Raw genomic sequence first — 21,155 nt, 5'->3', positions numbered from 1 at the left:
AACAGTGAACCCTAAGTTAAACCATGGACTTGAATTGGTGGTATAATTATAAAAATGTGCTATCATCAGTTGTAACAAATGTTCCACACCAGTGCAAGGTGTTGTGGTGGGGTAGTGTATGGGAATCCTATATTTTATGTGTTATTGTTATGTAAACTTCCAACCTCTGTAATAAAAATAGATAAATAAATGATTTCCATTTAAAAAAATTAAAAACTTTCATGCATCAAAGAACTTAACATAGAAGTAAAATGACAACCTGTACAATGGGAGAAAATATTTGAAAACCACATATCCAATAACGGTTTAATATCCAGAATATATACAGAAGTCCTTCAACTCAACAACGGAAAAACAAACAGCCCAATTAAAAGTGGGCAAAATACTTGAATAGACATTTCTCAAAAAAGGTATACATATTGACACAAAGCATATGAAACGACGTTCAACATCACTAGCCCTCAGGTAAATGCAAATCAAAACCACAGTGAGATACAATTTCACACCCAAGAGAATAGCTACTATTTTAAAAGCTGTAAAATTACAAGTGTTGGAGAGGATGTGGAGAAATAGGAATGTTCATTCATTTCTAGTGGGAATGTAAAACGGTGCAGCTGCTGTGGAAGACAGTTTTGTGGTTCCTTAGAAAGTTAAGTATAGAATTACTATATGACCCGGCAATCCCACTTCTAGGTATGTACCCAAATGAATTGAAAGCAGGAACTCGAACAGATATTTGCACATCGATATTCATGGCAGCATTATTTACAATTTCCAGAAGATGGAAGCAACCCAAGTGTCTATCAACCAATGAACGGATACACAAAATGTGGTATACACATGCAATGGAATATTATTCAGTGTAAAAAGGATTGAAGTTCAGATGCATGCAATAATATGAAAGAATGAAGACATCATGGTAAGTGAAATAAGACAGACACAAAAGAACAAGTATTGTATGATCTCAATGATATGAAATAATTAGAATAAACAAACTCATAGAGTCAGAATCTAGATTGTAGGTTACCAAGAGACAGGGTGAGGGTAGGGAATAGGGAGTTAAGTCTTAAAATGTACAGAGTTTCTATTTGGGATGATGGAGAAGTTTTGGTAATGGGTGGTGGTGACGGTAGCACAACATTGTGAACCTAATTAATAGTAGGGAATTACACATTTGAATGTGGTTAAAAGGGGAAATTTTAGGTTGTATTTATGATACTAGAATAAAAATTTTTTAAAAAATGAAACTGTACAACACAAACACAAACAGTAAACCCTATGTTAAATCATGGACTACAGTTAACAGTACAATTATAAAAATATACTATCATCAATTGTAAAATTGTAACAAAGGTACCACACCAATGCCATAGAGTGGTATACAGGAACCCTGTATTTTAAGCATGATTTTTCTGTAAACCTGCCACTTCTCTAATAAACAACCAAACAAAACAAACAAAAACTTCAGAAACTACCCAATGTTCATCAACAGGGGACTGATTAAAAAAAAAAAAAAGTTTTGTCTGTACATTGGAAAACCATGAAGCTTGAAATAGAATGAGGATTCAGTCTTATTAAACCAGTGCCATAGAAGGATCTTTTAGAAATATGGTTAAGTGGAGAAAAAGCACATGTAGGACAGCAGTCAGGGTTGGCTACCATTTGTGTGTGCCATCTGTGCCGGTTGGTGCATGATCTGTCTGGGAAAGGAGCCACAAGGAATTCGTAATAGAGATGCTTCCTGGGAAGGAAACTGAGAGGCAGGGGAGCAGGGGCACTGTATGGCCTCTTTTACCTTTTATGTGGTATGCCATAAGGATGTATACCCTATTCAAAAACAATTAAATAATTTTAATAGTAATAGTAATCCGTTATTACATTTATGAGGGTTATGTTAAATGTAGAGATTAAATGTAAGGAACTGTATTGTATAAAATCTGCTTAGCCGTTGCCTAACACAAGATTCTGAAATGCTTCCCTATGTTTTCTTCTAGGAGTTTTATACTTCTGGCTCTTACATTTAGATCTTTGATCCATTTTGAGTTGATCTTGTATATGGTGTGAGGTAGGGGTATTCCCAATGTTTTGCTGCATGAGAAATGCTGTAATAACAACAGCTGGCATTTACTGAGAACTTATGATGTGCCAGACCCTCTTTTATCAAAGAATGACTCTTTCCAAAAAAACGACTTGACTCTTGGTCTCCACATACTGGCATTTTCCATGCCAGGTGAACCTGCTCTGCTCTGTTGACTGGCTTTTTGGGAATTCGTGGTGCAGAGCAGAAGCGAAAAGTGTGAACCAGGACAGCTTCATCCAGACAGGGGAGAAAATGGAAGGGAAGAGATAATGGGTGGGCTGGAGCAGAGGAAATTTCCACCTGACCATGTAGACATTTTCCACAAGAAAGGAGACAAATCACCTTCTGAAGATGAGAGGGATGGGAGTTGAGGAGAAATTCTGAGAGTGGCAGAAAAGCTTGGCCTTTGAGGGGAATATTAGAGGGGTCAGAGCAGGGATGGGTGAAAGAATTGCCAAGTTCCACTGAAGACCCTGGTGAGGCTGGAAATGATAAATGTTTGAATTTTCCTACAGCTCTCACCTCAGTGACAACTCTCTCCAGGTGACACCCAGAGGAATCAGAAAGCCCTGTTAGTTAATAAGTGAGGAGAAGTAGAAACCAGGGACTCCCCATCCAGACCACCAACCACCACGGGCCCTTCTTCAGCAGCCCCAAGCTGGGGCTGGGAAGAGGCCTCAACTTTAAGCCAAGATTAAAGTTTGGATAATTATATGGCACTGGACATTATAATTACTGAAATGAATCTGAGTCCAAGATGAACAGAACAATCATGTGACTTGCCTAGATTTCATCTAGGGATAGAGCAAGATCTAGCCCCACAGAATACATTTAAGAGAACAGTGAGAAGCAAAACTCGAGTGGCTCTCTGATTTTTGCCTAGTGAGTCATGCTTGTTCAAAGGAACAGTTAGTTATACACTGTTGTGTTCAATTGTTATTTTATGTGCACATCTTGCACCCCCCCACCAGACTATAAGCTTTCTGAGGGCAGGGTCCCTGTGCTACTTACCCCTTTACTGCCTCCAAAGCCAAGTGCTGAAATGTCTGCTGATTGCGTTGCCGACCAACAGGGATTATCCCACATTAGACAGGATTGTGCCATTACTGTGCTTACATCATGCTCAGCAAGAGCAAGTGAGTAATAAATACTGGTTGAGTTGGATGGACCTTTCCTAAAGAGAGAGCTGGTGTTCTAGGAAGTCAGTATAAAATGATGCTGCAAGTTGCCCACACTCAGGGTAAGAGGAGCAGAAATGAAGATGGTACGGGTGGCCATTTCTGTTTCTCTGTTATTGGTCTGGATTAAGGAGAGAAAGGCAAAGACACAAGACGAGGGCATGCCAGCCTCAGCCTCCCTCCTACCATACCAGAAGGGAGCACTGCCTTGTACCACTAGGCCTCAAACCAAGCTGAATCCCTTTCTGAGGAAGAGAGTCATAAAGAGCTTTTGTCCTCAAGGTCATATAAAGTCATCCAAATAATGTAGTTCTGACAGAATAAATTAGCAGAAGCACAGAGCCTAATTTTTGAAATATAGAAGTAGATCTCAAGTAATTCAGGAAGCAAACTTATCTGCAAGATGAAGGCTGAGAAAAGAAAACCCAAGTCCTATTGATTCTGATTTGGGGAAGAGTTACGTTGGAGAACGCACTCCACTTCCCACTTCTTGTGACTTCATCACTGAGGCTAAAGTATCTCCTTTGGTGACATGGCCACACTCTCAGTTCACAGCAAGGACTGAGGTTAAAAAAGGACATAATTTGAGTGTCTCCATTATTAAATCAAAGTACTTAATTACTGCCTCTCTGGAAAGATAAACTAGGCTAGAGAGAGGAGGGGCAGACATTCAGTCAAGCAACACAAACCACTTAGTGAGCACCTTCAATGAATGGCAAAAGATAACTGGCCTTAGACTGGTCCAGCTAAAATAAATTGTGAGAGAGGGGAGGAAAAGCCTGGACAGTGAGTTTTCAGGGTCCTCCTGTGAACGTGCCTCAGCTCACGAGCTCCAAGCTGAGTTCCAAATCCCAGAGTGCCTGCTTGGAAGGAGGGTAACACAGCCCTTCTCAGGGACGGAGGCCCTCAAAGCTAAGGGCTCTGGATTTCTAAGTCAGAATTCCATCAAGGGCTGCAAGACCCTTTCTTGGGAAAGCCAGTCTATAAGAGTCCCGGAAACATGGGAATAACCCAGCCAATTACATCTAAGGAAAGAGAAAAGGGAGGTAGCCAAAGTGGAGCAATTCCCTGGTCCTAACACATTCCCTCCCTCATTCCATAGAAGTAGATCCTCTTAGAAGTATTCCTTCTTTTAGGTCAGAAAGGTTAGTTGACGTGGGGACACCTAGGAGCTTCTGAGAAGATGCTGGAAATAACCCTTATTGAATTAGAAGCAGCATGAAGCAGGGATGGGACCAAGCACTTTTGAAATATAGTCTTGGACTGGGGCCCAATACTGTGGGACTGAAGAAGGGTAGTTAGACCGCTGTGCAGACAATATGTCTAGAAACAGATCTCACCCTCTCACCACAGAAGTCTGGCATTGACAGGGGCACATGTGTCACATGTTCTCCCCTTGCTGTTCAAAGCTACCCAAACACAGAAGGAAACTGGAGGTGAGACAGGGGAGCACAGAACAGCAACACCACTGCAGGACAACCTTGTAATTCTAATACTTGTCCCAAGCTTACTATGAGGGAATACTTAAGGATTAATTTAAATAATCAGATTGTCCCTTATCTTTGTTCTCTAAGACTTGCAGAGGGCTTTAGCAAAAGGCAATAAAATTCTCCCCTGATCCTCTGTGGGCTGGGGATTCTTGCTTACACTCCTTGCTTTGTTCACGCACATCCCCACACCAGAACCTACAACCAAGCTGTAGCACCATATAATTAAAATCCACTCTACTCACCCCTTGTGCAGTGGCCCTGGGCCCCTGCTCCTGGGCCGCTGCTCCCGGGCCCTTGAATCCAATCCCTTAAGGGTGGGTCTTGCAACTGAACCCACCTACCTCTCCCTTTTCCACCTCGGCTATTGATATAGCTCCTCCTCTATTGCCTCACCAACCAACTATTTTAGAACCAAAAAGTCTTTGTCTATTCATAGACACTGTAAAAGTAACATTCCTTTTAGTTTTTTTAATCTAATGTCTGCCGTCTTGCATGGTTCTCATTGGCTTATCTAATCAGTACGTTCTGGGGAGGCTGATTACTTGCCTGTTCAGCTTGTCCAAGGGACAGCAGAGTTGTGGCATTTACCCAGGAAGAATCAGCTCCTTTAAAATAGACAATCCTCAGGATAGATGTCCTACCATTGGCCTCTCTCCTCCATGGTTTCAGGATTAAGAAGGGTGTTCCACATTCTGCCACCTCAGAGCTCTGCACACCCCAAACCCTGACTCTTCAGAGAAGGATACTGATAAGCAAAACAAAAGGAGGAAATTTGAACACACCAAGCTGCAAGGAAAATGTTGCCACTTTGTGATTTTTCTAAATTTTGTGTTGATTTTTTTTGCCTCGTTTTTATCATTTTCTTTTCTGTCGGTGGGAAAAATATGATGGAGGGATAAGTAGGAGAAAAAGTGGAAAATAGGAATTTTAGAGGGAAGTGGGAAGGGAGAAGGTAGAGAGGCAGTGAGTGGGAAGTGGGGGAAAGGAAAGCAATGCAGATTGGGGGTGGGGCACACAGTGTTGGGGCTGGGGAAGAGGAGCATGCTGCGAAAGTCTCAACAGTCACAGCATCTCCAGCTCCGGGCTTGGGGCTTGAGGCTTGGGGCTTGGTGCACACACATACCTTCTTGCATTTAATTCTCACCACAGACAGGTGGTAGAGCACCAGGAGCCCCATCTCGCAGATATGGAAACCTGGGCTCAGAAAATGTAATACTTGCCCAAGGACACTCAGACATAAGAGAAAGAGCAGAGGTTGGGAGCTCCATTTAAAAAATGAGCTCTGTCCCTTGTCTTCCACATCACCCCTGTTGGGCATCTTCAGCCTCCATATTTCAAAGTTTACTTTCCCTTTCATGTAAGAAACTTATATTCTGGTTTCGAGTCTTAAATACAGTATGTGTATTCCTAGACACAGTGTGGGGCTTTCTCTTAGTGTGAAAGTCACGCCCCTGGAAGTAACGTAGAGCCTGTTGAGGCAGACGTGAGGAAGGATGCGTTCTGGAGGCTGTTGCTGAGCATCACATTAGCCCTACCTTCTTGTTTCTCTTTGATTCTATGGACTAGGAATTAAGAAAGACTAGGGTGACCAACTTTCCTAGTTTCAGCACTGAGAGTCCTGTGTCCCAGGACACATGGTCACCCTAAGCCACTTAGTGAGTGTCTAGCTGGTCAGGGATTAGACAGATTGACAAATTGAAGATGCTGAAGCCCCAAAACGAAACACAAAGGAAGGCAGGAATTCAACGAAAAGGGAAACCACAAGTGTTTGGAGGATTGATCTGTTTCACAAATGTTCTTTGCTTGCCTTCTAAGGGCTAGACCTAGCCTAGATCCTGTGTGTTAAAGAAAGCTTAATGGAGAAAATGGCCTTGGGGATGCACAGTGAAGGAAAGAGAAGGATTTCAAAAAAGCAGAAGTAGGAAGGGGGTATTTGAAGCACAGGGAAGGAGCCATAAAAATAAAGCCCTGAGAGCCAGAAGGGCACAAAGCATCCTGGGGCCTATGGACTGGGTTCCCTGAGCACAGGGCAGGTTTGGGAGACAAAGGTTTAGGCCAGTAAAGGCAGGCTGGGGGGTCTGTGGAGAGGCATAAACATCAGTGTATGTATCTGAATTCAAAGGAACATATAATGGGAGTTTGCACAGTAACGTGTAATTCCCGGTGGACTGTAGCCTAGGCGGGAGGAAGAACTGGGAACTTCCTGCAAATGTAAAAGTGAAAATCGCCTGACTGAACAAGGGGGTGGAAAGAAGACAAAGCAGCCACGGAAAACCACTGGGGATGTAAAATATTCAGGGGCTGACTGTGGTGGTCAAGAGCAAGGGAATGACCCTACCCCGACTCAAGCCATGGGAGAACCAGAGCTCATCAGTCCCCCCGGGGTGGGTGAGTTGGGCAGGACAGTGGGAGGAAGGCAGGACCTAGGACAGAGCTGCTGGGGGATCCAGAGCAGGCTCCTCTGGGAGGAAGGCCTAGGAGCAGAAGCCAGAGTCAGGAGGGGTTAAAGGAAGAGAAGAAGGCCTTAGCTGAATAGGGGTCCAGAAAGGAGCAACAGGAGGCTTCAGTATAGACAGTGGGACCCTAATTCTGTGGCACTAACCAGTGTGTTCATCCCTAAAGCCTGGGACCCTTCCTCCCAGGCAGAGCCAGAATAGCCTTTGCTAATGCAAGATGGGAATGACTCATCAGGGAGAAAGTCATGAGAATTATTGTCTTTTGAGTTTCAAATGTTCAGGCCCTGTAGAAAGGATTTGGGGCCAGGATGAAATTAAGAGTTTTGGGAAAAAGAGGACATGAGGGCTGCCAAAGTTTTACTGCTCCCAGGCTAACTGGGGGAAAGGAGAGCTGAGGGAGGAGAGGCTGCTTTCAATGGATGTCCCTGAGATGGGGGCACTGGGCTTGTTCCCTTCCCCAGGCCTGGCCCATGTGGAAGGAATGACAAAAACCCTGGATAGGTTTGAGGGAATCCTGGAGCCGAGGGGACCTGTACCCTCTTTCCCAGAATGAGCCAAGGGAAGCAGAAAGACCTCAGGATGTAAGCGGGTAGATGGGCCTCCGGCAGCCTCCAGAGATTCCCTAAGCCCCCCCCCCCCGGGGGGGGGGGCAGTGGGAACAACCCTACGAGCCAGAGCACCTGAGTGGGGCATGGCATAGCTGAGAGAACCTGACCCCAAGGAGCACTGGGGTGGGGAAGATGTGTCCTGCTGGGAGAGATGGTGGAAGACCACACAGGGACACAGACGCCCAGCAAATGCCAGCATGGATAGGGGCTCCCCAGACCAGGTACCCACCCCACCCCAATGCCTCAGCACTATAACCCCCCAAATTGAAATGCAACTCCAGGGAAGGGATGGGGGGCTTACTTGAAAGGAATTGTTTCCATTATTTGACAAAATGTGGACCTGTGATAGAAACTGCCCTTGGAAAAATAAAGGTATGTTGTCTGGACACACCTGAGCTGTTGTTGGAGACTCATACCTATTGCATAAACAAACATGATGACAGAGTTGACTTTAAGAAGGAGAACCTGGCAGCAAAAGCTGCTCTGGCCAGCAAATTACAAATTCAGACTTCAAGAGTGAGAAGCAAATAGCCAAGAATGTGTTGAAGTTGCAGGAGGTAAATCAAAGACAAAGCAGTGAAGATCCAGGTCACCAAATATTTGGGACAATTCTCCCTGAATTTTATTCCTGCTTATATCACATTGAGTGATGGTGGGAGTTGAGGAAGAGCTATCTGTAATAACATAAAATTTACATACTCTTATTTTTTTTCTGGCTGTTCCCTCTCACATACACTTATTTTTAAATAAACAATATCATGCTTAACAATACAGAAGAAAGTAAAAATCACCAAAACTCACCCAAGAGAAACCTCTGTGAGCGTTGTAGAAGAACCTTATGTTCTTCCAGTCATCTCTGTGACAGGCAGAAATGCCCATTACACGTGTAATCGTACCCTACTGACTTCACAGTATCTTTCTGTGTCAAACAAAAGCATAGACCTCCATGGTTATTTTCAATGACTATGTGTTATTTCATTCTATAGATGTTCCACAATTCCTATAATCAGCCTCCTACTGATGAAGTCTCCATTTAGATGGTTTCCAATTCCTCCCCATTATGAACAGACAAATGTCTATTCGAATCCTTTGCTAATTTTTTTTGATGGGGTGTTTTGCTTTTTGTTATTGTGTTGTATGAATTCTTTATATATTCTGGAATATGATTTGCAAATATTTCCCTAATCTGTGTGTTGTCTAATCACTCTCTGATAGTGTTCTCTGATGCATAGAAGTTTTTAATTTTGATGAAGTCCAATTTATCTTTTTCTTTTGTTGCCTGTGCTTTTGTTGTAAAAAAAATCATTTCCACGTCCAAGGTCAGGAAGATTTTTCCCTGTGTTTTTTCCTAAGAGTTTTATGGTTTTAGCTCTTAAATTTAGGTCTTTGATCTATTCAGAGTTCATTTTTGTAAATGGTATACAGTAAGAATCCAACTTTATTCTTTTGCATGAGGATATCCAATTTCCCAGCACTACTTATTGAAAAGACTGTCCTTTTTCCATTAAATGGCCTTGGTACTCTTGTCAAAAATTAATTGACCATATATGAGAGAGCTTGTTTCTGGACTCTCCTCCATTTGGTATGTGTCTGTCCTTACACTAGTACCACATTGTTTTGTTTTGCTAAGCAATTTTATTGAAATATATTCACACATCATACAATCCACCCAAAGCATACAAGAAATGATTCACAGTATCGTCACATAGTTGTGCATTCATCACTACAATCAATTTTAGAATATTTTCATTACTCCAAAAAAATACCTTTTATCCACCCCCCCACCCCCCCAATTATTGACTCTTAGCATTGGTGTGGTACATTTGCTACTGTTGATAAAAGAATATTAAAATTTTACTTTCAACTATAGCCCATAATTCGCAGTAGGTATATTTTTTCCATATACCACTCTATTATTAACTCCTCATAATAGTGACATATATTTGTTCTAGTTCATGAAACATTTTTATATTTGTGCTATTAATCACAGTCATTGTCCTCCATATCATCCTCCATCGTCCTTCACTGTATTATACAGTTCCGTTTTATCCTCTAGCTTTTCTTCTAATAACATATTCAACTCTAAGCCTCCCCTTTCAACCACAATCATACACATAATTCAGTGCTGTTAACTACTCATATTGTCTAAGCTGAACCATTTCTATCCACCTTCCAAACATTTAAATTCAACCTGATTAAAAATTCTGTACTCATTAAGTATCTGCTCCTCATTCTCTACTCTCATTCTATTTCCTGATAACCTGTATTCTAGATTTTAACTCTGAGTTTTATGTATTGTAATTAGCTCATATTAGTGAGCTCAAACAATATTTGTCCTTTCGCATCTGACATTTCACTCAAGATTCATTCATGTCGCATGCTTCAGGACTTATTCCTTCTTACTGTTGAATAATATTCCATTGTATGTGTATACCATATTTTCTTTATCCATTCATTGGTTGATGGACACTTGGGGTGTTTCCATCTTTTGGCAACTGTGAATAATGTTGCTATGGACATTGGTGTGAAATCCACACTGTTTTGAATACTGTGACTTTGTAGTAAATTTTGAAATCTGGAAGTGTGAGCCCTCCAACTTTGTTCTTTTTTTTTCCACGATTGTTTTAGCTCACTGGGGCCCTTTGAAATTCCACATGAATTTTAAGATATGCTTTCCTATTACTACAAAAAAATGCTGCTGGGATTTTGATAGGATTGCAATGAATCTGTAGATGGCTTTGAGTAGTACAATCATCTTAATGATATTAAGTCTTTCAATCCATGAACATAGGATTGAATGCACATTTGTCCAAAAAAGACATACAAATGGCAAATAAGCACATAAAAAGCTATTCAACATCATTGGTCACTAAGGAAACACAAATCAAAACCACACTTAGATACCACTTCAAATGCACTAAGATGGCTATAATGAAAAAAGTGGAAAATTACAACTGTTGGCAAGGATGTGGAGAAATTAGAACCCTCGTACATTGATGGCGGAAATGTAAACTGGTACCGCTGCTGTGGAAAACAGTTTGCAGGGCCCTCAAAAAGTTCAACATAGAATTACCATATGACCTGGCAATTCCACTTCTATTTATCTACCCAAAAGAAGTGAAAACAGGGTCTCAGGCAGATCCTTGTATACAGATGTTCATAACAGCTTTATTCACAGTAGCTAAAAGATGGAAATAACCCAAGAGTCCATCAATAGATGATTGAATAAACAAAATGTAGTCTATCCATGTAATAGAATATTATTCAAACATAAAAATGAATGGAGTTCTGATACATGCTACATGCTACAACATGGATGAATGAAATATGCTGAGTGAAATAAACCCAACAAAAAAGGGTAACCATTCTCCTCACATGAAATATCTAGAATACACAAATGTATAGAGACAGAAAGTCGAACAGCAGTCAGCAGGGGCCTGGGAGGGGGAAAAGGGGAATTATTGTTTGGGGTGATGAAAAAGTTGGGGAAATATGATGATAATTACACAATATTGTGAATGTACTTCATGCCGCTGAATTGTAAACTTAGAAATGGTTAAAATGGCAAATTTTACATTCTGTATATTTTACCACAATAAAAGATATTCAGAAAATGTCTAGTCATTTGTCCGCTTTTTAATTGGGCTGTTTGTCTTTTTGTTGTTGTTATATGAGTTCTTTATATATTCCGTATATTAAATTCTTACCAGATATGTGATTTGCAAATATTTCCCCCCATTCTGTAGATTACTTTCACTTTCTTAATATTGTCCTTTGAATAACAAAAGTTTTCACTTTTGATGAAGTTCATTTTATCTGTTTATCTTTTGATCTAAGATCATTGCCAAATCCAACTCATGAAAATTTATCCCTATGTTTTCTTCTAAGAGTTTTATATATAGTTTGTTGATTCATTTTGAGTTAATTTTTCTATATGGTGTAAAGTAGGGGCAGATATTTTAGTTTTTGATTTCCTTTTGTTTTTCACTTCATGCAGAAATTTGAGGGTGAGGTTTATCTTGTGTTGCTGAGGGGATGGGAAGGCATGAGCTTTCCCCCCAGGGTGCATTAGCAGGGAACAGGCTTGTAGGCTGAGGATCCTTCCTAATGGAAGAAACATGCAGGGAGTTGCCCTGGCAGCAAGGGGATTTCCTCCTTGTGTTCAGTGTCCACTGGGAGTTGGCTGGAGCACTACTTCTCCATCCAACCCTAATGCCATGGTAGCTGTCAAACAAAGCACATTCCTTTTTACTTTGAGAGCCTGTCTCCTGTGCTGACGAATGGCCATTTAGCTGTGCTGAGTGAGCAAAAGGAGAATCAGGGCGGAGAGGTGGGGAGCACAGTCATGAAGTTCCTCAATTACTGACGACTCTCATGTGTCCTGCCGCTGGTCCCCTGCCCTCAGAGCATGGGGGTTTCCCACTCTACTACTTTCTTCTCAGAAGGCTCACTCTTTTCACCATGTTGGGATGCAACTGTGACGTAAGTGCATCTAATTGGTGCAACCCAATTCACATCCAGAACTCAAGCAACCAGGGATTCTGGGAAATAACGTTTCTGGCTTTCTAAACTCTCCAATTAGGAGGGTGAAAGGAGGTTGAGTCCATTCAAGATCTACAGGGCTTCTACCTCTTTACCAATTTCATAAAGCTATACTTGGTTTCCTAATTAATTATTGTGTGTTCACTTCACAGAACAGAACCCAAGGTGAGGCAGGCTCGTGGTGAGAGGCATTCCTACCCTAACTGTACCCACCCTGGGCGGTTCAGCCACGACTAGAAGGCCAGTCTGTCAGAACATGGCAATCCCACATGGACCACCTGATGGGTGGGGATGGAGAACTTTCCTGCAGAAGGGAGAGCTGCCAGGTATCAGGTCCCAAAGAAGTCTACTGCACTCTTTCCAGCCCTGCCTTGGTGCTTTCCCTTTTCTTCCTTTTTTTTTTTTTTTTTTTTTAATGTAATTTTAGGGATTTAGAGAGAAAAAAAGAAGTAAATATAAGGGCTTGGGTTACCATCTTGAACTAGACTGCTTTGATTTCCATTAAGGTTGATTTTTTTTCCACTGGTATTGAACAATTGTATTTTTTTTGTGAATCGCCTACTCACATCGTTTATATTTGTGCACTTCTCTTTTTCTTATTTACAAGAGTTCTTTACTAAATATTGTAAAAATTATCTTATGTCATTCAATTTTGTTTATGGTCTTATTTTCTTTACGTAAAGAATATGTTCATAAGTTTTAATGAAGTCATATTTATCCAAATTTTCCTTGTAAGTTTCTAGTTTTGTTGCCAGTCATAGAAAAGCTTTAACCATCCCCAAGTTTACATACATTTTCTTCTAGTTCTTTTCTTTTTTTTTTTTTTTTAAAGTTTAATCTTTCAATCCACCTGGACTTTAATTTAGTTTCTGGTATAAGATAAGGATTTAACTTTATTCTTCACCCCAAATGTTATCTCACCATTCATTAAATTATTTACCCTTTGCCCACTGGTTTGAAATGCTACCTTTATCATATGCTGATATTTTCTGTGTGCTTGAGACTGTTCTCAGCCAAACAACTTGACAGCATGTCCTGCTCTCAAGTTTCCTTTTCCTACGCTCCTTAGACCACTGTATTCTGATTTCTGTTCCCATCATGTCACAAACATTTCTGTGGCAAACCTTATCATCAGACTCCTAATGGCCAAAGTTACTGGAAACTTTTCCGTTCTTTTTTTGATGGACTTCTCTATTAGATTTGACATTGTTGACAATTCTTTCACCTTGACACACACAGCTCCCTTATTATTTTGTGCTTGTTTTGTTTCCCTGTTTGTTCTGGTATGGTTTGCAACTGCTGGGTCATTGGGTATGTGAATCTTCATCTTTACTCAGTAATGCCACATTGTTTTTACATAGTGGTGGATGAGTTTACACCTCCGCCAACAGCGTGATTATAAGGACGAGAGTAGGCAGATCTGGGATACTCTGGTTCTCTGTCCTCTGGCATTTGCTCAGTTCCTCCCTTTGCACCATCTCCCCAAAAATCTCTCTCTCTTGTGAGTTTGAGTCCTGCTGCTGGCCTAAGTCAGCCCTACCACCACCACCACCATCCCTATAAAACAAACCAAGTAAGAGCTTTAAGAACTTAACCTTTCTTTAAAAACCCTTTTTGCATTTTGTTTCCTATTCCAAAATTGCCAGTGGCTTCCCAGTGCAGTAAAGATAAAGTCTGAACTCCGTGGATTGGCTCCAAAGGACATCTCCCAACCTTACCTCTCACCATTCCCCAAAGGGGCAGACTTGAATCCAGTCAAGGGGACCCATCCTGTGTCGGGGTGTAAACTGGTATAGCCACTCTGCAAAAACAATGTGGTATTATTTAATAAAGATGAAAATATATATACTGTATGGCCCAGTGTTTTTACTCCCTAGACAAAATGCACATGTGTACCAGGGCACACAAACAAGATTGTTTATATAGCATGGTTTGTAGTTGCTCGAACCTGAAGATCACTCAAATACCCATTTATGCACAGAATGCATAAATTTCAATCTTTGTACCCTTCTTCACTCTAAACCCCACTGGCCCTAAGTAGGCATATTACTTTTTCAGACACCATATCTTCATTTAAAATAGGAGCCCAAATACCTACCTTCCAAAATAAGAAGTTAGGATTTTTCCTCCACTAAAAAATGATTTTCTAATATCACTGTGCTCATATGTAGGAAAACTTTCTCTAATAAGTTGTGGTCATATTTTATTTTGTTAATTGAAGTGTTCCTTGTTGTTCTGTTGTTTGTTTTTTTTTTTTAAGTTCACTTAAAAAATTTATATGCAATAAAACTCATTCCTTTTTTTGGGTATTCAGTACATGAGTTTTAACAATTGCTTAAGTCTATCCTTTGTTTTTTGTTTTTCTTTTTCACAAAAAAAGTGAGATGGGTTAAAAAGTGATTTCTTTATCTTGGATATTGTTTACTAGGGCTTTGAAAAATGAAATTTGATTTCACAACTTAGCAAGCAAGTTCCTTACTCCATAATTTCACATGTGTTCACTAAAGTTCAGTTCCACCTACTGGCCCTTGCTTCAGAAGTTACTTCAGAAGGGTCACTGCTGGCAAAGCAGTCTTTGCCTTGTACCTTGCACAGAACCTTGACAAGCCATTGCTGTAGCTAAAGAGCATTTTCCCAGCCAAGGATCTTTCTAAACCAGGTGCCCTTGGCTACCAAGTAGTAGGTGACCTAAAGCTCCAGTCTCTGAGGGAGGACGGTCTCCCACATCTCAGCTACCTTGTCTTTTACAAAGTGTCAAGGTTTAGTGGCCTAAGTACCAGAGAGGAGAGTGAATACTTATCCCCTCACTTCTCCAGGAAGGGCAAGGGGAATTGGACAATTTAGTAACGACATAATTTTCAAAGTACATTAATCAGCTAAGTTACCTGTTATAATCATAAGTCCACCATTTCATATGTCATGACATTATGCAAAAAAAAAAAAAAAAAATCCCCATTTTGCGTTGACAGAAAATAAAAACCAATTAACACCATGCATGCTATCCCATCAAGAGACCAACTCCTGCCTCACCAATATTTCTCCTTTCCCCACCGCCGTCATTTTGGCCTTCCTACTTCAATGGGTAATTTCACAGAAACGGGATGCTGGACCTCCCCCAAAATGGTGGTTGATGGCCAGCCTCTCTGGGGTGGGAGGAATTAGCATTTCCTGCAAGTTCCCAGGAGATGCTGATGCTGTTGGTCACGGGACCACACTTTGAGAACCAGTGATCTAACTTTTAGAGGAAAATATAGAATTTTACAGGATACTATATTTTACAGGAAATACAGAAGACAGAGGAACCTGTTAACACCATGAGGATCCTTTTTATTTTTGTTCAATCCAGACTGTCAGAAACAGTTCCTTCAACAAATAAATGATAAGGAAAAAGCAAGCAAGCAAGCAAACAAGAATCTAGATATTAAAGGAGACTAAATGGTGCAGAGCACACAGCCAAGTTAGCGGCCAAGGTAGAGCATGAGTCTGTCCTGTGAGTGAACCTGATGTCAACAACTACAGATTCCGCCTCAGGCCTCCAACAGCAGCTACAGGCCGTCTAACTGGAATTCAGGCCATCCAGAGTAGACTTGTCATCTCCAAATCACTTCACAAGGGAAGACTGCCTATTATCAATTCAAGTATAAAATATAAAGAGAGCTCTCTCCTCAGGCACCAGAACAACATCCTGGCATTGCTGAGGAGACAGTGACAGATTCCAGCTTCTACTTTGTAACCTGGCCAAGGATAGCAATGGGAGTAGTGCTTTCACTTCACTGTCATTGGCTTCAAAGATCCGAGTGATGCTTTTGACTTTAATATCTCCTTGCTTCATCACTTTAAGTGGGTAAAGCTGGTATTGAGATGTCCAAAGAATCTTGGGAAATGGACACTCAGCTCAAGGTGTATCTGGGCTTCAGACCACCAAATTGAGTAATGGGAACATTACAACCAAGAGAGGTGCTTCTAAGCTCAGGACAGCAAGGATTGGGGGCCTAAATTTACTCCCATCCCTACCTGGAGGCATTCTCTGAAGTTGCTATCAGCAAGCATGCCATGCCCCTCAACCCTCCCCTCCACCCCAGTTCCAAATCTAACCAAGGAGGCAGTGCTGCAGACACCTTTTAGGCTGGGATGCTACTGCTCCTGTCATGACATCAGCACCAGCTCCAGTCTTTGTGAGCAATGACTTCGGGAGACCAGTACTTCCTCTAGCTCCATTCCACATCAGGCACCACAGCCTCCCAACTGAGTCCAGATCTGAATAGCACTGTGTGCTGGTTTGAAACTGTTAGGTACCCACAAAAGCCATGCTCTTTTAATCCAACCTTGTGGGTGCAGACTTATTGTGGGTGGGAAATTTTGATTTGGTTGTTTCCATGGAGATGTGACCCACTTAATTGTGGGTGGCACCTTCTGCTTAGATTATTTCTATGGAGATGTGATCCCGCCCATTCAAGGTGGATCTTAATTAGTTTACTGGAGATTTTAAGAGAGCTCAGGGAGAGAGAGAGCTTAGAACCAACACAGACTCAGACGCTTAAGAGTTGTAGACAGATGTTTGGAGATGCTAAGCAAAGAATTTGCCCCTAAGAAGCTAAGATGCTTAAAGAGAAAGCCACTGGAATCAGAAGCTGAAAGCAATGCAACCTGGAAACAAAGGACCAGTAGACACCAGCCACGTGCTGTCCTAGCTAACAGGTGTTCTGGACACCATCAGCCTTTCTTCAGTGAAGTTATCCTCTTGTTGATGCCTTAGTTTGAGCTTTTCTGGCCACAGAACTGTAAATGTGTGACCTAACAAATCTTCTTTATAAAAGCCAATCCATCACAGGTATATTGCTTTCTGGCAGCTTTAGAAAACCAGTACACACTGGGAGGATGCCAGGGTAGACTTGAATAAAAATGACCTTGAAAGCACAAATCTTGGAGAGAAATTGGAAACCTCTTCTTTCCCCAGAACTAAAATTACTGGACAATCTTTTTCACAGCTTCCCCACTGCATTCAAACTGGTTTATGTTACTCCCTGTTGTTGTTACTTACTGTGCAGCCAGAAAGCATCTGCCATCTCCTGCTTGTTAACAAGGAGGGAAATAATGGGCCTTACCATATTTGTGGCTACTATGCAAGGCTCAAAAGGTCATGGGGGAGGGGTGACCTCCAATAGCTCTAAAATTCTTCTCCACCTTTTAAGTTCCTCAACTTACTTCAGTTATTTCCTGGCCTTCATGTGCTTCCTTTTGAAGTCCTACTTAGCAATTTCAGGGAAGGCAAGAACCTTGCTACTTCCTTCTCCACTAAGCCAAGACTCTGAAAATGGACAGACTTACCTTGGTGTTTACAAATCCAGAATTCTGTGAGGTATGGAGAAAGACTTCTTTCCTGAGTCCCTGTTAAATACCCGTGTTCACAACATCTGATGCTGGGTACAGCTCCTCTCGTGTCTACATGCCTCTTTCTGTGATAAGGGATAATTTTGGTGGCACCTCCATTATTCATTGTTTGTTGAAAGGCACATCTTTGACCAGTGGGTGTGGCTTGGCTGAAGAAAGTTCAAGAAATTCTTCCAAGTTATATACCAGAGAAGTTTTTATCTTCTTATAGCTCAATCCAGTCACTGCATTTGAAGTAAGGCATTCACTTGCATTTGTCCCATTTTTTTAACCTACAGTCAGAGTTTAGAGTTTTTAGCCTGATCTGTTGAGCAGAGGTTGAAAGGCCTTAACTCTTGTACCATTATCCACATTACCCTGCTGCCTGGATCTGTCTGGCCTCTTTCCATAAATATTTCAATCCATGTAGCTCTTCAGAAGAAATCTGTTACTATATCTATCATCATTTATGAAGTTGGAGAGTCACCACTTCACACTTCAGCTATTTGATAGGTTTTCCAAAGCAAAGGCTTTGATGCCCATCATGGAGTATGTTCAAAGCAAGTTGCTCTCCCACTGCTTTCCTTTGCTTCTGCCCCACCTTTCCTTATGCAATGCTGCAAAGAGCCCCCTTCTCAGGTGAATAGGCACTATTTATTTGGTTTGTTAATGAACAATTTTGAGAAAGAAATGAGGATATAATTTCTTTCCTTAACACTTATTCGGATGCCTACACTCTGAATGAAAGAAATCCTTATATCTAGTTTCAAAGTATAATCTCTCTCCTTGACTTCTTATCTCTTCCTAACTTTGGGTCCATACTTTTTTCATTGCACTCCTCTTCCAAGCAGCTCTATTCTTGCAGGGCCTTGGCAGGACATCTTTAAATTCCAATCGAAAACACTAAAAGGAAAATCTATACAACCACTTGTGACTTTGTTCTTTATCTTCCTCCATCTTGTGTTCTTTCCATTCTTAAGATGTTAATATACTATGTATTTGAATTGCCAAAACATTGAAAATGAAATTTAAGATCTATGTGTATAAAGCATGTGCTGTAGTGGTGCAACAACAGTAACTTAAAATGTGGGTGAAAAAGTGACTTAAGTAACACAGTTTTTTGCAACATATAGATTTTTGTCTTGAACCTTATCCAAAGACAAATACTGTAAAAGAAAACACAATAAAATATTTTATGATACTATCAGGGAAATCTGAACACTGGATATTGATTTTTTATTAAACGTGATCATGGTATTGTAGTTTTCGTTTTTTAAGAGCCCTATCTTTTATGGATACTAAAATATTTTGGGGTGAAACGGTAAGATGTTTGGGATTTGTTTCAAAACAATCTGGGGGGAGGGGAAGGAAGGGCAGTATAAATGAAACATTGGCCATGAAATCATAATTGTTGAAGGTGGGATATGAGTACATGGAGATTCATTATACTCTACTCGTTTCATTTGTATGTCAAATTTTCTCAATATAAAAAGTTAAAAAACAAAATACAGGGTGAGAGACATGTATTTGCTCTGATATCAGTTATTTGAGCTAGAAGAACTCCCAGGCCTTCTGGAGAGGAATGGAAGACAAACAGCCCAGATTGCCCCTTTGGGAACCATAGCAGTTTCTCCCGTCTATCCTGAAGCAGCACTGTTTCAGCAAGCACATGTGACAGAGAGGAGGGAGGCTGAGTGCATGGACACGTCTCAAAATTTAGAGAAAGAAGAGGGCTACACTGAGCATAACACTCGTAAGGAGGCAGGAAGGGCTACTCACCCTCAAACTCTGTTCTCCAGATGCCCTGGGCTTACCTGTCAGGGGGAAAGGTCATCAGTGCTATGAAGTTTCCCCAGCTTGGAGCGATGGAGCACACCTGCTTCTTTTTCACTTTCAGCTCCAAGACTGGGCAGGGCATATCTTTTGTTCTGGGGATGCTACCTGAGTGGCAGACTCAGGTCTTTGTCGTCTCCACCCCTTCTCCCCACAGCACAAAAGTCAACATCCCCATGTTCATTTTCACCTGATACTGACGTGGCCACCAGGAGGGCCTAGAATGCTCAAATCTTGGACAGAAGACAGGACAGCAGCTGAAAGGCAAGATTACCCTGGATCAGCCCCCACAGTCCTACCCTATAGCTAGGGCTGAGGACAGCCCCTCGACGGAAAATAGGAGCCAAGCAAGTGAACTCAAATTGAAGGTGCCCCAAGTTTAGGCTTTCCCTCAGCCCTGGCCTGCTAAGAGTGGAGGAAATAGTGCCTGGATGGTAGAAAGTAAGACAGTCTCCACCCACAGAATCAAGTGGGGCACTGAGAACTGTCTATCCTTTGGGCACCAAATACAGTTATTTGGATCCTAAGTGTATGTCTCAGCAATGTAGCTGCTTTTATTTCATTTCCTTCTCCTTTGTTCAGTGTCAGCCTCTCCCAGATGTTTTTTATTGAGCACCTGTGTCAAGCATGCTATCTCACTTAATCTGTCCCTAAACCCTGAGGAAGGTGCTATTAGCCTGAAATTACTGAAACAGAAACTGAAGCTGAGGTTTAGCAACTTTCCCAAGTTCACACAACTTACAAGGGGAAGAGCTGGGACCTGAGCTCTACCTTAACCACTTTAGTAAGCTGCCTTGGGAGCCACTGATATTGGCCCTGGCAATCTGCCCAAGAACCCCAGTAAGAGAGGAATTTTTAGAAGACAAGGTTGAGGATGTTCATACCCTGCCCCTTCCAATTGCCAGTCAGTCTGCTTGATCTCATGTCACAACTGGTAGCTCTGGGCTTGGATGGCTCAGAGGAGGCTGCTCCATGCTATGATTCATCCATATCTGGCCAGGGCTCTCCTCCCACCATCACATCTCAGTTTCCAGAAACTACTTGGGCCCCAGAAACAGTTCCCACAATCGTCTATGGGCAATGATGCTTGAGTCAGGGTCTCTGCCATGCCCTGGCCACCCAACTTCCATGACTCAACACTGACCAACAAGACAGAAATGCACGTGTGCTGCTCTCTCCCATTTCTCACCTCCACAACCCAGTTTCTGCTCCCTCTATCCCACTGACACTGCCCTGGGCAGCTCACCAGGCGTCTGCTTATCACGATGTCCACTTACCAGAACTCAGCTCACTTGACCTCTCAGCTGCCTTGAGGCTGTTGACTACCTCACCTTAATCTCTCACCTCCCTCAGCTCTGTGACAGCATTCTCTCGGGGTTCCTCTGCTGTCAGTGGATGCTTCTCCAGACTGCTGTGGGCTAACTCTCGGTGATGCTCCAGGCTCTGCTCTCTACCCTCATTATGTACAGACTCTCCAGGGGAAATAAGGCTTCAGATTCTCTAGTCTCACAAGACTTCCAGGCCTTCAGCTCTTCTCTACCCTGACCAGCTCCTGTAGGCTATTGTCCAGTTTCTTAAAGCTTGGATGAAATGCCATG

The 21,155-nt window shown here is 41.8% G+C and overlaps 1 pseudogene; it reads left to right on the top strand.

Annotated features, from left to right (window-relative positions):
• Positions 1 to 8,009: 8,009 nt before the first annotated feature.
• On the top strand, positions 8,010 to 20,979 carry LOC119512843 (annotated as a pseudogene).
• The last annotated feature ends 176 nt before the right edge of the window (positions 20,980 to 21,155 follow it).

Source organism: Choloepus didactylus, chromosome 17, assembly GCF_015220235.1.
Source record: "Choloepus didactylus isolate mChoDid1 chromosome 17, mChoDid1.pri, whole genome shotgun sequence".
In the NCBI taxonomy this organism is placed as follows: domain Eukaryota; kingdom Metazoa; phylum Chordata; class Mammalia; order Pilosa; family Megalonychidae; genus Choloepus; species Choloepus didactylus.
The sequence above is the reverse complement of the archived record's forward strand: the minus strand, read 5'-3'. Positions and strand labels throughout refer to the sequence as shown.